This window comes from Schistocerca americana, chromosome 9, assembly GCF_021461395.2.
Source record: "Schistocerca americana isolate TAMUIC-IGC-003095 chromosome 9, iqSchAmer2.1, whole genome shotgun sequence".
Lineage (NCBI taxonomy): Eukaryota > Metazoa > Arthropoda > Insecta > Orthoptera > Acrididae > Schistocerca > Schistocerca americana.
The window spans coordinates 31,466,992-31,485,621 of NC_060127.1; the positions used below are offsets into that span (position 1 = coordinate 31,466,992).

The 18,630-nt window shown below is 43.2% G+C and overlaps 1 protein-coding gene across 1 annotated transcript in view; it reads left to right on the plus strand.

The window, feature by feature from the left end:
- Positions 1-18,630, plus strand: part of LOC124551002 (connectin-like) — a 750,563-nt gene that overhangs the window by 210,700 nt on the left and 521,233 nt on the right. The gene's annotated exons all lie outside the window — the stretch shown is intronic.

The window sequence follows — 18,630 nt, forward strand, 5'->3', positions numbered from 1 at the left end:
GCCAATGATGGTCGTATGCGTGTTTGGCGCCGTGCAGGTGAGCGCCACAATCAGGACTGCATACGACCGAGGCACACAGGGCCAACACCCGGCATCATGGTGTGGGGAGCGATCTCCTACACTGGCCGTACACCACTGGTGATCGTCGAGGGGACACTGAATAGTGCACGGTACATCCAAACCGTCATCGAACCCATCGTTCTACCATTCCTAGACCGGCAAGGGAACTTGCTGTTCCAACAGGACAATGCACGTCCGCATGTATCCCGTGCCACCCAACGTGCTCTAGAAGGCGTAAGTCAACCACTCTGGCCAGCAAGATCTCCGGATCTGTCCCCCATTGAGCATGTTTGGGACTGGATGAAGCATCGTCTCACGCGGTCTGCACGTCCAGCACGAACGCTGGTCCAACTGAGGCGCCAGGTGGAAATGGCATGGCAAGCCATTCCACAGGACTACATCCAGCATCTCTACGATCGTCTCCATGGGAGAATAGCAGCCTGCATTGCTGCGAAAGGTGGATATACACTGTACTAGTGCCGACATTGTGCATGCTCTGTTGCCTGTGTCTATGTGCCTGTGGTTCTGTCAGTGTGATCATGTGATGTATCTGACCCCAGGAATGTGTCAATAAAGTTTCCCCTTCCTGGGACAATGAATTCACGGTGTTCTTATTTCAATTTCCAGGAGTGTAGATCCCACGTTGATGTGTACTAACTTAAAACTAGGAAGCTCTTTTTCAAACACCTTGTATAATACCATACGACGTAAGCAAAGTAAACTAATGTTCTTGTCGAACAATCACTTACCTCAGATACCGTTCGAATAGTAAAAATGGCAGCATGAAGTTTTTGAACAAGTTCCTGAGCGTGGGCTTTCCACGACACTTTACTATCTATCTGAACTGTTCAGTTTCACTAATCATAAGCCCATTCGGTGAAATTAAAACGTCGGTTTTTGTTGAATTGAACGTTGGAAACGGTGAAAACTGAGTGTTACTGTGATTTAGCGTTAGTTTATTTTCTACAAGCCGTGAACTTATGTCGTGACCTGCACTATTTGAAACAGAGCCAGTGTTGCACAAAATATCCTTTACTACCACAGTAGTATCATCAGTGAACCGAAAGATTTTACAATTACCTGTAATACTAGAAGGGATGTCACTTACATAAATAAGGAACAGGAGTTGCCCCAACACCGATCTCTGCGGCATCCTCCCCCCCCCCCCCCCCCCATCCAATTTGACTGACTGCACCCCACTCAGAGTCCACATCACAGCCATTCTCAACAGTGTGAATAACGACCTTTTACTGTCTGTTATTGAAGTAAGAGGTGAACCAGTTGTGAGTTACTCCCCATATTCCGTAATTGTCCAACTTCTGGAGCAATATGTTGTGATCAACACAAGCAAACGCCTTAGGAAAATGAAAAAAATATGGCTAGTGTTCGAATACATTGTTTAATCCATCCCGTACCTCACAGAGAAATGATAATATAGCGTTTTCAGCTGTTGAACAACTAAGACCAAACAGTAGGTTTGATAGCAAAGTCTATGATATAAAATTATCAGTTGGAAAGTCTGAGTAAGTTCCAATGGGACCAAACTACAGAAGTCATCGGTCCCTAGACTTACACACTACTTAATCCAACTTACACTATAGACAACACACACACCCATGTCTGATGGACGACTCGAACCTCCGACCTTGCGAGCCACGCGAACCGTGGCCAAGTGCCTCAAACCACGCGGCTACCTCGCGCGACAATTATCCTTACACACGCAGCCTTTTCAATAACTTTAGCAAACCCCGATGGCATAGACATAGGTCTGAAACTGTCTATAATACCCTTTTCTCCTTTTTCAATAAGCGGCTTTTACTACTGCTTTAACGTTTCGTCGGGTGCGGCTGTTCTAATTGATACACATCGATATTTGCTGCACATTATTTGTCAGCAATTGACAGCACTGCTGCTTTCTCGCTGGTAGTTTCCCTTCTCCGAACGCTTTCCATTCTTATGTGCTTCAGTATCAACGCGACTGCCGCCCGGAGTGGCCGAGCGGTTAAAGGCGCTACAGTCTGGAACCGCACGACCGCTACGGTCGCAGGTTCGAATCCTGCCTCGGGCATGGATGTGTGTGATGTCCTTAGGTTAGTTAGGTTTAAGTAGTTCTAAGTTCTAGGGGACTTATGACCACAGCAGTTGAGTCCCATAGTGCTCAGAGCCATTTGAACCATTTTGCCATCAACGCGACTGCTGTGTTGTCGAGATATTATTTGCTGAATGCTCAGTTTGGTACAACGCGCCCGTTTCGGCTACATTTCAACGGGAAATTTCTTTAATTATCAACATAACTTAGTAAGTAGCAGAAAGTTAATTTAAAACGTAAAATGCACTTGTATTATTTTCGGAGCGTTTAGTCGTCTGAATATCAAGTTGCAAATTGATACACCGCGTCCGATTGAGGTCTTTATAGGAATTTTATGATTTTAGGTGGGATATACTTAATGATGACAGGCTACAGTAAGACGTATAACCTCCTTGACCCAAATCATTTTACAGAAATCCAGAAGATGCTATTCGAAGAGGATAATAATGGATTTCAAGAGGATTTTTAAGACGAAGTGGACACAGATGGTGATGCCGTAGTGCAGCCGGAAAATTCAGAAACAGAGGAAGACGGCAGTAAAGATGACGAGGAAAACGGTCATTACTATATTGGAAGGGACAAAGAGACAAAATGGAATAAAGTTCCAGCATTGCAGAGAGTACGATTCATGGCTGTCGACGGTATTTGGGAGCTACCTGGAGTTGTAGGGGTGGTAAAAGCAGCGAGAACGCCTTTGGAATGCTGGAATGGCCTCATAGGTGACAAAATTTTGTTTATTAAAGTTTCGTGTACAAAGCAGTATACTGAGAGCGTCAAATCTTCACTCCAGCGTAAGAGAGACTAATACAAATAGGCATTACTGAATTGAAATCCTTCATCGGTCTCTTATTTTTCGCGGGAGGAAACAAAAGCAACAGGCAAAGTTTAGAGGATCTGTAGGGAGCTGATGGTGATGGCACTGAGAAATTTCGCCTCGTAATGAACATAAAACGTTTCAAACTCATTATGCGGTGTCATAGATTAGACAATCGTGCAATTCGTGATCAAAGGAGACAATTAGACAAGATAACAGCGATTCGGGAAATAGCTTCTGTATTTGTACAGAACTTCCAGAAATCCTATACCCTCTGATAAAATGTTACAGCAAATGAGAAACTGGGAGGATTCCGTGTAAGGTACAGTTTTCGTCGATATATACCTAGCAATCCAAAAAAATGTGGGATTAAGATATATCCTGTTGTGGATTACCACGTATTTTACCTGTATAATTAGGAAATATACGCTGGGTTGCAACCAGAAGAATTATATCTCGTAAGCAATATACTTTCCTACGTTGTTCTGCGACAATGTGAACCTGTTTATCAGTCTGGTCGAAATGTGACCGCAGACAACAATCTTTCTTTTGTTGGAACTCTGAAGAAAAGCAAGCATGGGACTCCTCTGGAGTTTGCTACCACTAAAGGAAGGGCTGCCAACAGTTAACTTTTTGGCTTCAATAAAGGATGCACTCTAGGTTCCCATGTTCCTTGAAAGGGGAAGTGTGTGGTCTCTGCATCAAGTTTGCATGACGATAATTCAGTAGATGCTGACACCGTAGATAAACTAAAGCCATCGATTGTAACATTTTATAGTAGCATCAAAGCTGGAGTCGATACTACAGATATGTTGACCTTTTCGTACAGTGTTGCAAAAAACGTGAGCCGTTGGCACATGGTTATACTTTCTGCAGTGATCAATATGACTGGAATTAATGCACAAGTAATCTGTTGTGGCAACAATGAGAATTGTATCAGAAGAAAAGGATTCCTGAAACAACTATCTCATGCATTAGTCATATCTCACTTGATTCAAAGATCTTTGTATTTGCAACAGTGCAGCCCAGTCAGCAATCGAGATAATCTAATATATAAGAAACTATCAGCCTCGGTTGCGGTAATGAAACCAACCTTTACCTAGGTTTCAGTCCAAATAATTCATCCTTCTGCAGAAGATATGCCTGAATCTATAAATTGTTTAGGAGGGCATGGTCTAGAAATAAAACTAAAACAGCCTGAATAGGCGTAGTCACATTACAAAAATGCGGTACGTAAGTACTAAGTCTTGGTGTTAACTTAGTACTTATGCACCGCATTTACATTAGTACATAAGTACTAAGTCAACAACAAGACTTAGTAGTAATGTACCGCATTTTTAAAATGTGGCTACGCCTATTCATGCTGTTTTATTCCTAGACCATGCCCTCTTAGACAAATTATAGATTCAGGTATATCTTCTGAAGAAGGCTCAATTATTTGGGCTGAAACCTAGGTAAAGGTTTGTTTCATTACCGCAATCGAGGCTGATAGTTTCTTACGTGGTTCAAAGAATTTTGGGCACGACAGGAGTTCACAGGGATGTTCAACTGAGGCTACAACGTTATACTATAACGTGTGAAGATGAAGCAGAAAACGAAAGCAGAAAAGGAGAGAAAACAACAATAAGCAGGAGGAAAAGGTGTAATACATGCACGGTAAAGAAAAAACCGACAAAATATTGTGACAAAGTGTGTCAAAAGCCAAACTGTTGGAGTCAAATTGAACCTTTTCGTTCTGAATGTGGTAAAATTCCTCACATGTTACCACAGACCAAAAGTGTCGATAATACAAATGAATAAGTAATGTTACTAGTGTTATTGTGCTGTAATGTTATCTTTGCCTTTCTATAAAGATATTGGTAATTTATAATGAGTTTAATTAGTGAAATGTGGTAAAGCAGCAAGTGAAAGAAAAGGCGACACTAAAATGTAAACTTTCACGGCCGGAAATATCATGTCCATTATAATTATCCGGGCTGTTATGCCGTGGTCGGTTGATGAATTCTGTGGTGATTCCCAAAGTTTCGTCTCCGACTGCGGGAGACATCTTCAAGGGGGTCCGTAGCTTGATGGAAGGTCCAACAGACACACTGGCTCGCTACACACTGCCGCTAAATTCCGTGTCCGTGCGGCGCGGTGGCGCGCGGACACGGAATTTAGCGGCAGTCAGTAGCGAGCCAGTGTGTGTGTTGGACCTTCCATCAAGCTACGGACCCCCTTGAAGATGTCTCCCGCAGTCGGAGACGAAACTTTGGGAATCACCACAGAATTCATCAACCGACTGCGGCATAACAGCCCGGATAATTATAACGGACAGAAAAGGCGATGTCATCATTTGTTACCACAATCCAACCCTGACGAAAAGAAATCTGAATGAATAATACATTGCTGTTGTGCTCTTACGTCTTCTTTGTCTTTCTGTAAAGATAATTTTAATTTATTGTGTGTTTTGTTAATGAAATTTAATAAATAATCACGTGAATACGCGATATGATCAATTTGATACACCGTGCCCGATCTCGTTGCGAAAAGCACTGCACCCGACAGAAGGTTAATCGTTCAGGAAACTGACCATTCTTAAAGGAAAAATCACAAATATTGCTAAGTAAAGGGATAAAACGTGCAGCACAGTATTTTAATATTCTGGTAAGCACTCCATCATATCCATGAGAGTCCTTCGACCTCCGTGACTTAGTTACTCAGTCTCCCTCTTGTCAGTTTGTACAGGGAATCATATGACTCTCGTGGAAAATGACTTTCCGAGATTGATGTCTGAAACACTCCTCTGTGATACAAAGTTTTCAATAAATCGAAACCACCAGTTTGCTTTTGTCCTACAGTATTAATTTTTTTTTATTGTGTTTACCGATTTTCAGTTTACAAGGCCATCTTCAGACATTTAAAAAATGCTAAAATGCAGTACCACCTCACTCTCAAAGATTGCATTTACTGTATGTTCTCTCAAACTCCTCCATTTTCCCGTATTTATTTATTTCTGTTTATCTTATTAATACTACTTAAGTTCCTTATGTATTCTGTAATTACATTGATCATTGTTTCTTCTTTTAATTGGTTTGCGTATCACTCTCCATGTTTTATACCTCCTGATGTAGCCTTGTCAAGTACTAATTTTATTTTATTGTATTAGTTCTGTTTATTAAAAGGAACTGTTATGTAGGCATGCTGTTCCTATTTTGTGTTAAAGCTTTTCCTGTCTACTCCATTTTTATTTACTTATTGTTCAGTTTTTTACTTTTTAATTCCATTACCACAACACTGTCAAAGATGTCACTTACTGTATGTTTCTGCTTCAGTCTTGACATGTTATTTCTCTTCCAATGTTTTTTGCAAACATTGAAACTTCTTTGGTGACAATACTCAGTAAATGTCTGAAGATGGACTTATAAACAGAAAAACGGTTAACACAATAAAAATTAATACTGTAGAACAAAACCAAACTGGTGCTTTTCATTTATTTTAACGTTGTTCTACCAAGAATCTACGGAATATTCTGTTAACGTAAATAAGTTTTTATCTAATTCACCAGCAATGCTCACACAATGATTGTTTAATACTACAGAAATATTTTTACTACGAATTGACTCCATATCGTCGATCTCGTGCTGTTGTCCATACGGTAGTGGCATGGTGGTTAGCACATCTCCCTAAAGAGCAAGAGACGCTGGTTCAAATCGCGGCCTTGCTACAAATTTTCATTCATTGCTTCCGTCCGCCTATACAGGGTGAGTCGCCTAACACCCCTATTACTCCGTTGGCGATTGCACGTATCGACAAACGGTGTTCGGCGAATCATAGCCGACTATGGGGCACATTCTTTGGTACATGCACAATAATCACAACGTTTATATTGAGCGAGATAATAAGGCAAGTACATGATTTTTTTTTTTAAATGGGACGCTATACTTTTTTTACCATCATTCGAACGCTCTGGAAAAGACACGTATAGTGATGTAACGCATGTTTCTATTGTGATTCAAACTTGGATTAAAAGACGCTGGGAAATATTGTACGATTGAAGGTCGAGGCGGTCGGAAGCGGCTGCAGACTGTAAACACGCCTCGCGCGATCCGCGGGCCGAGTTGCCGTGCGCTATGCAGCACGCACGGCCTACGCTACGTAGGTAAATCCTCATCCGCCCTCTTTTAAGCAAAGTTTGAATCACAGTAGCAACATGCGTTACATCACTATACGCATCATTTCCAGAAGGTTCGAATGATGGTAAAAAAAAGTACAGCGTTCCATTGAAAAATCATGTACTTGCCTCATTACCTCCGTCAATACAAACGTTGTGATTATTGTGCATGTACCAACGCATGTGCCCCATAGTCCGCTATGATTAACCGAAAACCGCATGCCCATACGTGCAGTCGCCCCCCGAATAAAGGGGGTGTTACGTCTCACGCGACTCACCCTGTATACATCACAGATATTGGAGATTTGAAAAGGCATCTAAACCCATATAGCATCATAGTATGACAAAATTACAATCTGCAACGTGGTCACGAAGGAATTAGTGAATTTTAGAATCCTAGGGTATACACTTGAGTCACATCTTAAGTTCTTCTCAATATTTCAACAAACAGACTCGATGCTGCCTCCTGATGAATCCTGATAACTTCTTCTCTGCCTGTTTTAGTGTCGTATGTACGTTAGCCATTACCTGCTCCACCACTCCACTCCTGTTGCTATCTGCGCTGCCACAGCGATGGGTGTTGGTGGTAGTAATTTGGGGAGGAAGGGGGGGGGGTGGAGGCGGAGGGGGAGGGGCAACGGTGACAGGCTATGAACTGCGGTCTCCAGGGTCCGCGGTATGGTCATCAAGTGCAGATCTACCTGTATGGGAACACTTGTTTCTTCTCACCTCAGTGTCAGCGCAGTTGTAGGGCACTGTCATTGTTAATGAGAGCGTCTTGGACCCTAATTTGAACACTCCCTTTGCTCACGCAGTCTGAGAAGGGAACACTACGGTGGTACTCCTGCTTGGAGTTTGTGCAACGTCCACTAACACTCCCTTTGCTCACGCAGTCTGAGAAGGGAACACTACGGTGGTACTCCTGCTTGGAGTTTGTGCAACGTCCACTAACACTCCCTTTGCTCACGCAGTCTCAGAAGGGAACACTACGGTGGTACTCCTGCTTGGAGTTTGTGCAACGTCCACTAACACTCCCTTTGCTCACGCAGTCTCAGAAGGGAACACTACGGTGGTACTCCTGCTTGGAGTTTGTGCAACGTCCACTAACACTCCCTTTGCTCACGCAGTCTCAGAAGGGAACGCTACGATGGCACTCCTGCTTGGAGTTTGTGCAACGTCCACTAACACTCGCTTTGCTCACGCAGTCTCAGAAGGGAACACTACGGTGGTACTCCTGCTTGGAGTTTGTGCAACGTCCACTAACACTCCCTTTGCTCACGCAGTCTCAGAAGGGAACACTACGGTGGTACTTCTGCTTGGAGTTTGTGCAGCGTCACTGACAGTGACGTGTTCCAGAATTGTGAGTCTCTCATCACCACTAAATAACACCATGGAATTGATAAACACGAAATTCAAGGAGACTAATACCAATTTATTTTCCTTCAACAGAAATTATTATGAACAGACAGACGGCTTCGCCATGAGGTGTCCTCTGTCGATGAGAAGGCCCTGGAGAAAGCCCAACAAGAACGAAACTATTTCTACAGTTGCGAAGATTATACGTTCGTCCTTTGGCCACACAGATGGGACATATACTGTTTATAAAAAACTCAATGCTATGAACAGCAACTCCCTTCACATGATGGCTCTGTAGCCTAGGTCGCACCGTAGCTTTAATTATGACCGACGATGAGTAGCTGCTTTTGTTTGTATTTTTTGATGTCATCACCCTGGTTTTATTACATTACGTCATGAACAGATATCACTTATATATAGACACCTCTGGAAAGGAGAGTAACAGCTCCTCAATGTTTGTTTCAATGCGGATGTACAAATTTCGGCCGAAGTCCTTAAGGGATCAAGATTTGCGAACAGAGAGCTTAATGGACGAGGGATGCTGCATTACTGCGAGTGACATGTTGGAAATTCGAGTTATTTGGAGACAGTGGTGGTGGGCCAAAGAAGGAAACTGCTGATCAGAACTAGCAGATTCGGGACCGAATCCCAGTCTGCCACTAATTTTCAGCTTTCGCCACTGCATTAACACGTTGCCTTATGCGGCTACCTGTCACAATTTCCCACCCAACCTTTCCCTTTCCTCTTTTCACATTTTATATCTACAGGTGTGTACCAGCCGGCAGAACAGACACCACTCATATGTATACACTTCGTCGATCTGGCTGTTCTGAGAGCACTGGAAGTGTCTGTACGACTCGGCGATTGCCATATAGTGATACATAGCTTGAAATGTTCTTTCACCTCAGCCTGGATTGCTGTACAGTTCTTCTCCTTCAAACGTGAGAAACGAATTAACCAATTTTTATACTTGATGTAACACTGCATTTCCTTGACACTTAGCTGATGAATATAAATTTGTTATTGTTTGATTTTAGCTAGTCAAATATTCTGACCAGGTCTTAGGTACCGTGACATTTAGACCCATGCAGACAGTTCCCAACTCACTAAGGTCATTAGAGACAATATGATGACACTGGATGATGTATTTAAGATCCTGATAATCATCTTACAAGTTACTGCACCCGGCCTTAATGCAACCTTGAGAATGGTTTGACGTGGTTATTGGTGGTATCCTTAGTCATAGGGGTGGAATACCTTTTATTTTGAGGTTTATGTTCGGACTTATAGGTGGCCTCCTATATTTTTCTTTTTCTTCTTTTCCTTTTTATTCATTCGATTCCACTTGGTATAATCCTACATAATTCTATAGGACTTACATATAGGGAGTTAGACATTTTTTGATATACAGAGATCGAGAATCTTTTTGTCACTATGACTCTATGAGGCAGCTACTGTCGTTGCGTTAATCCACTCAGTTTGGTGCGAAGTGGTCTTACACAGGGGTTCTAATGTAGTGCCTACGGGACCAGGTGTTTGATGATTTTTATAGTACGATTGCATTGGTTTAATTCGTGAATGCAATTAGGTTTGGAGACAAACTTTTTTATGCTTCTTATCGTTAATATTGCGGCAGCTATTTATCGTACCACACATAACACGACGTAGGCTACACATACGTAACTGACTTACTCTGACGTGGTTATGTCACATTTTATTATATCTTAATTTATTTTATTATTTATTTATATTATTTAATTATTTTAAATAAATTCTTCTACTAGACATATGATTGTTGTGTTGCATGGCCTATTACAACTGTGTGGTACGGATTTATGAATAATAGCGTATACATATGTTCATCTATTATGCTATAGTCTAGTAAAACAGTGAAAACTATGAATAACAGTATGAAATAGGCAGAAGCCTATTTTCCCTAATGTTAGATATAGTTTTAATGATATGCAGTATGTCATTTTGAGCCACTTACATAGTTAACACGATAACTTAATTGTTAACGTATGTTATATATTTTTATAATGGTACATTTTTTCGACTCATTGTACAGGGGCCTGAAGATGGCATCAGTGTGATGCCGAAACTGGTAGCACATAAGAAGTTCATAAAATAAATTTCTACAATACATACGGCTGTTGGTAAATTATTGCATCAAGAAATACATGCCAGGCGTTGTCCCACAGTCCATAATGGATCAACAAAGAATTAATGCGCGATATTGTCTTATCAGTGTCTGCGCCATTTTTCTTATCACCCTATTATTTTTTATGACTTAAAATTTCACTCCACAATGAGGATTACCTGGTGCGATACCGAGGCTCTTAGATTTCTGTCTGTACCACAACTGTAGACCAGTACCTTCAAACAAACAAACAAAATTAATTTCGTGTCTTTATTTTATCCAGGTGATGAAACAAATAACATTAATAACACAATTTTTCGAATCGATGAATAAAATACAGTAGAAGGATACCTTAATCCTGCTGCTGCATTGCGACAGTAAGGAACCCATTATTGTTTCTGATTTAAAATTTCACTCCACAATGAGGACTACCTGTCGATCATTCGGCAGTGATTCAGTCCAGCGCTGTTGTAAACTCCTGTTCTGGGGTCTTCGTCCCCCGCCCGCTATGTTCTGTGTGTGTGCGGATAAAACTCCATCCCCTTTGGGAGGGCTCGCTTTAATTTGTCGCTCGAACGCATCTGCTGCGGAAGCGTCTAATGAGCGCCTAGTGGCGCGGAATAATTACGGCTGCCGATGAGATCACCGTTACGGCGCCAGACGATAATCGCGTCGCCATCGCGTAGGCTTTGTCTGCTGCTATCTGTCGTCGTGCGCAACGCTAAAGGGTGGGCTCTGGGGGGCCCCTAATAGCGGCAGAGAAATCGCTGGGGTCCCTCGCGGCCCCACCCACCAGCCGTGCGGTAACTACGTATTGTTATAATAACTATGTTGAATCCTGTGGAAGTCTTGTCTTTCTAAGATATGGCGCAAACTCTTTATACCCTACACACTTACGCAAGTCGGTTCTACACTACTGGATGCCGGGTTGGTTCCTTTGAACGGACACGGCCGACTTCCTTCCCCGTCCTTCCCTAAACCGATGAGACCGATGACCTCGTAGTTTGGTCTCTTCCCCCAAAACAACCCAACTCTACACTACTGGCCATTAACATTGCTATACCAAGAAGAAATGCAGATGATAAACGGGACAAATATGTTATACTAGAACTGACATGTCATTACATTTTCACGAAATTTGGGTGCATAGATCCTGAGAAATCAGTACCCAGAACAACCACCTCTGGCCGTAATAACGGCCTTGATACGCCTGGGCATTGAGTCAAACAGAGCTTGAATGCCATGTACACGTACAGCTGCCCATGCAGCTTCAACACGATATCGCAGTTCAACAAGAGCAGTGACTGGCGTATTGTGACGAGCCAGTTAGTCGGCCACCATCGACCAGACATTTTCAATTGGTGAGAGATCTGGAGAATGTGCTGGTCAGGGCAGCAGTCGAACATTTTCTGTATCCAGAAAGGCCCGTGCACGACCTGCAACATGCGGTCGTGCATTATCCTGCTGAAATGTAGGGTTCCGCAGGAATCGAATGAAGGGTACGGGTCGTAACACATCTGAAATATAACGTCCACTGTTCAGAGTGCCGTCAATTCGAACAACAGGTGACCGAAACGTGTAACCAATGACACCCCATACCACCACGCCGGGTGATACGCCAGTACGGCGATGACGAATACACGCTTCCAATCTGCGTTCACCGCGATGTCGCCAAACACTGATGAGACCATCATGATGCTGTAAACATTACGTGGATTCATCCGAAAAATTGACGTTTCGTCATTAGTGCACCCAGGTTCGTCGTTGACCACGCCATCGCAGATGTTCCTGTCTGTGATGCAGCGTCAAGGGTAACCGCAGCCATGGTCTCCGAGCTGATAGTCCATGCTGTTGCAAACGTCCGCGAACTGCTCGTGCAGACGGTTGTTGTCTTGCAAAAGACCCCATCTGTTGACTCAGGGATCGAGACGTGGCTGCACGATCCGTTACAGCCATGCGGATAAGATGGCGGTCATCTCGACTGCTAGTGATAGGAGGCCGTTGGGATCCAGCACGGCGTTCCGTATTACCCTCCTGAACCCACCGATTCCATATTCTGCTAACAGTCATTGTATCTCGACCAACGCGAGCAGCAATGTCACCATACGATAAACCGCAATCGCTATAGGCTACAATCCGACCTTTATCAGAGTCGGAAACGTGATGGTACGCATTTCTCCTCCTTACACGAGGCATCGCAACAACGTTTGACCAGGCAACGCCGGTCAACTGCTGTTTGTGTATGAGAAATCGGTTGGAAACTTTCCTCATGTCAGCACGTTGTAGGTCTCGCCACCGGCGCCAACCTTGTGTGAATGCTCTGAAAAGCTGATCACTTGCATATCACAGCATCTTCTTCCTGTCAGCTAAATTTCGCGTCTGTAGCACGTCATCTTCGTGGTGTAGCAATTTTAATGGCCGGTAATGTAATACAACACTAACGACACTTTTGGCATCAACTTAAAAATGCATGAAATTATCCGTCTGTTTTTCATAGCCCACTCTTTGCTTTCATATCCCATCTTTCGATTCGAATTAACGGTTCGACTTTCCGTTTAGAATCTATGTCTATTATTGCTAACATTTATTGAAAGACAGAGCTACTTGTGAGTCCCAGTGACGTAATAGTTTGGCTGGGCGTAGTTTTCGTAAGCTAATCCCATAAATTTGAGTTGTGATGCTACAGATGGATGTTGAAAATCTGATGCACTGATAAGGTAAGAAATGAGAAGGTTCTGCTCAGCATCGCGAAGGAAAGGAATTCGTGGAAAACACTGATAAGGAGGAGAGTCAGGATGATAGAAGATCTGTTCAGACATGAGGGAACGATTTCCGTGGTAGTAAAGGGAGCTGTGGAGGACAGAAACTGTAGAGTAAGACAGAGATTGGAATCCATCCTGCAAATAATTGTGGACTTCGGTTGCAAGTGCTACTACGATATGAAGAAGTTGGCAAAGGAGAGGAATTCATGGCGGGCCGCATGAAACCAGTCAGAAGACTGATGATAAAAAGAAAAGGAAAAAACTTCCAAACAAATCAGCATACACAGGCATGGATCTGCCAGTAGCATAGCGATCATTGCATATAATCTATATAAATATAAACCAATTGCCGCGCGGTGTGGCACTTGAGCACGGTTCGACCGATTTGTCTTTTTTTTTTTTTTGGTCATTGTGTTCGTAATTGACAGGACAATGTTTGCATGAAAGAATGCCGGCCGTTGTGGCCGAGCGGTTCTAGGCCCTTTAGTCCGGAACCGCGCTGCTGCTACGGTCGCAGGTATGAATCCTGCCTCGGGCGTGGATGTGTGTGATGTCCATTGGTTAGTTAGGTTTAGGGGACTGATGACCTCAGAAGTTAAGTCCCATAGTGCTTAGAGCCATTTGAAACATGAAAGAACATTTTTGGGGAAACCGCCGGAAAGTTTGAAATTTGCGTGATATTTTTTTATGAGAACCTGAATGAAAGAATGGTGACGGTCGGTTTCACAGTTGTGTAGTCACATGTTTTCATAACAACAACCAATTCAGAATTTAGTGATAACAATTTGAGAAAAAAGAATACATTTGAAAGCGACATTTCAGTACGTTATTGGTGGTGGTCATATGTTTGGTGTCTCACGAATATTGAATTGACTTCCCTTCGTGGTAATTTGGTGTATTGCATACATTCAGTCGATTTCTTTGGAAATAATACCTACAGTGAGGCGTCGAAATGTCGATCGGCGTACGCGCAACACAGGCTAACTGCATGATTATAGAATGAAGGCTTTCATGACCGGATGACATAACTGCTGGTAAACCTTTCGGGATGGCCCAAGAAACTCTTCTGTTATCGACGTTTCGGCCAGGGCTGCTCTGGACATCATCAGATGCGGCAAGACTCAGCCGAAGAGCGCCTCTGAAGATGACCAGCGCAGCCCTGGACGAAAGGTCGGGAACAGAAGAGTTTCTTGGACTACGACCCCACATCCCGAAAGGTTTACCACAAGTAACTACATGGCTGCCGAGACAATGAGACTGACGAAGGGCGTAGACAGTGTTCGTAGGCAAATCGAGTAAGAATTTCTCGATCGCGATTCATTGTGACTCCGAAACAACAGATGCAGTCGGCTTCGACTCGCTCAGCGTGCGTTTACACTCAAAATAATTTGAAACGTCGACAAAACAAAAGAATGGTTCAAATGGCTATGGGACTTAACATCTGAGGTCATCAGTTCCCTAGAACTTAGAACTACTCAAACCTAACTAACCTAAGGACACCACACACATCCATGCCCGAGGCAGGATTCGAGCCTGCGACCGTAGCGGTCACGCGGTTCCAGACTGAAGCGCCTAGAACCGCTCAGCCACTCCGGTCGGCGTCGACAAAACAGACAGCCTAAAGTCGCAATTCGAACTGAACGCTTGGCGTGCAGATACGATCCAACAGTCGATCACGCATCGGATGTATAAGTCGACTTCGTAAAAATGAACACTGTTTGTCAACACTGCAATGCTTTCATGTTTCTACATTAACCACCAATGCAATGTTGTGCGAACGGAAAGGTCGAATTACCACAGCTGACACCGCCACCAGGGCCACTGGCATCATTGCTTTTGGTCAATAACCTCGATCGAAGTATTTCTTGCAGAATACACAAGAGTACAACAGTTTCTTTTCGAATGACTTCGTGTAGAACGAATATTATCGACGAACGAGGTCTTAATTCATCTTTTACGATAAACTGTATTCTGAGTGCACCATACATCACGTACTCACACACACATCAGACAAATCAACATCAACGATTTGCCAGAGAGGAAGGAAGATATGGAGAGAGAGCTGAGGGAGTAGGAGATGGATAGAGAGATAGATGAATAAGAGATGTACAGAGAGTGGGGGGAGGGGGGAGAAAGATGATAGATAGGGAAGTGGGAAAGAGGTGACGGACAGAGGAGGTGGAGGAGGAGAAGGATAGAGAGAGGAGAGAGAAATATACCAGGACGTACGTCCAGTTCTCATACATATTTAACAATTGCGAAATATTGCCGTTTTCCCTAGTCCGTACACATTATAAAAATATATATATATGTATATTCCATATCTCTTCCCAAATGACTGGAACGATTTCAACCCATCTTAGTACCCGTATTACTTACTGCCTAGAGATAACTGCTGTGGGAATGAGAACCACCTAACCATCAAAAGGGTGGAGATGGGGCAGAACAAGAAGTTTGACCCTTGACGCTCGAATACCAATACTTTATCTATGCTGTATTTGAGAATGAGAGCACTTAGCGACAGACAACAAACTTTGTACGCAATTTATTTTACATATAATGTCAATTTTTCTCGCTAACAACTGCCCCCCCCCTCCCCCCTCCGAAATAGCCTATATGGTGAAAGGAGAAAAGCTTATCGTTTACTACATTCCTTTCTCTGCTTCGTGATGACTGGGTGTTATGTGATGTCCTTAGGTTAGTTAGGTTTAAGTAGTTCTAAGTTCTAGGGGACTGATGACCATAGATGTTAAGTCCCATAGTGCTCAGAGCCATACTACATTCGCGCTGTTCGTGCAATAAGACTGCCGCTCTAGGTATGACGGTTTAATTTATTACTTCTTTACTGATAACTGTATTCGCAACACATTTTACAGACAGTATTCACATATACCACTGTATGTACCTGGAAAACTATATCACTGTACGGCACCTAGAACCGAAGGTATGTCATAAAGATTGAGCTGCGTGAAAATGATACTGAAGGGTGAAATTCACTACAGATACAGGCGACATGTGTGTTCAAATTTGTATGAATATGTTGATTATATGTTAAATGTATGTGACATGTGCGTATCCTTGCAAACCTGTGTGGAGAAAGCTCCTGGACTCATTTCAACCAAACTTGGTACGCTTCTTCCTTAAAGCACTCCTTCTCCAGGCCACAAGTGGTCCATCGGGACCATCCGACCGCACCCTTCTTCCTTATTACATTGAAAAAGTACTGTGGGGGTAAGAAACATCAGCGTCGTATTGCGGAGGAGTAATAACTAGGTAAAAATGGAAAAGAAAATTAAGGGTGTGTCAGATGACGACCCGTTCGGATTTCTGAAAGATAAAGTCGTCAGAGAGGAGGTCCTGACGTTGCGGTTGATAATGGAAGCAGGATTAAAGAAAAATCAACACAAGGCCATATGACTTGTCGACCTAGTAGAAACGTTCCACAATGTGAAATGGTGCAAGATGTTCGAAATTGTGAGAAAACAGGGGTAAGGTATAGGTACCAGATACACGCCAAAAGCCATCTGTCTGACGGGGCATAAAACATGATTTATCCAAGAAAGTCACTTGTCAGCCATTTCACGCAGTGGACGTCCATTCTTGCACTAGTGTGCTAATTCCAGCCTTCGTTGCTGGTGAACAGCGCACACCGTGGGCTCATAAATTGGGAACATGCTCGACAGGCCCATAACCAGCAATGTTTGCTGAATGGTCATTGAGGGCACGCTGTTGGTGGGTCCTTGGTTCATTTGCATGGCCACTTGCTAAGTAGTCGCACGACTATTTGCTCACACACATATCCGCTGTCGTCATTCACCACTACCATCTATGGTCTGTGGTGCACCAAACGTTCCTCGGTGCCAGTTTGGGTAGCGCCAGTTTGCCGTGCACTGCATATAGTAACCACGGTGGCAGGCAAACAGTTTACAAACTTAGATGTTCCGGAAACGCTTCCACCCTTGGCCCGAAAGCCGATGATCATGCGCTTTTGGACGTCGTCTAAATGGCTTCGTTCCGCATTACGACAATGATTGCACTTTCCCCCCCCAATCCGGTGAACTTTATGTGCCTTCCACTGCCACCTGCCGTATGTGAATGTTTATTGCAACTTGACATACAGCATAAAATGGTTCATATGGCTCTGAGCACTATAGGACTTAACATCTGAGGTCATCAGGCCCCTAGAACTACTTAAACCTAACTAACCTAAGGACATCACACACATCCATGCCCGAGGCAGGATTCGAACCTGCGCCGGTAGCGGTCCCACGGTTCCAGACTGAAGCGCCTAGAACCGCCCGGCCACAACGACCGGCCATTCGGCATATACTGTGGTCACATTAATTTGACTGGACCGTCTAATACATGTATTGTATCCACGCTTGATAGTGTTCTAAATTTCGGTGGAACTCGAAATAGAACCGTCAGGCGAATATTGTATCAGCTGAGCCATCAACGAACATTAAATAATGTATTTCTGCCAGTCCTTTGGTTGAAAACCTTTTTATCACGGGTTCAATGTTTCTAGACTTTCAAGAATTTTAGATTCAACGTACCGAACAAATTTTCAATTGGATATGAAGGTAGTTGAAAATTTTAGCTCAGCCTGCAAGTGTAGCAGGGCCATTGTTGGCCCTGTTGGCTATTACTAAAGTAGCAGTCAGGAACTTCGCTCATGACTCGCACGAAAGTATCATCTGATAACAAAACAGTTACGATATATCCTCGTAATATTCATGTGTTTCAGCGATTTGAATTCCTCTGTGATGTGACAGAAATCAGGGTTTGTACAGTAGGCAATATTTAAAGTACTTAAGTAATTTCATGTTCAATGAGCCAGTTCCAAGTTACATCCTAGCGATGCTGAAAAAATTACCCCCAAAAAACACGACCTGTTCGCTCGCGTCTTTCTGCTTCGTTTTTAATAATTTTGAAAGTGACAGGATGCGAAGCTCTAACTTTCCTCCCTTAATATTTAACTCCGAAGAAAATCATCTAATTTTTATGGATTTATATTAACAGATCTAGCTTTGCAGCTTCGTGGCGTACTCAAATAGTTGTTGTTGTTGTTGTTGTGGTCTTCAGTCCTGAGACTGGTTTGATGCAGCTCTCCATGCTACTCTATCCTGTGCAAGCTTCTTCATCTCCCAGTACCTACTGCAACCTACATCCTTCTGAATCTGCTTAGTGTATTCATCTCTTGGTCTCCCTCTACGATTTTTACCCTCCACGCTGCCCTCCAATGCTAAATTTGTG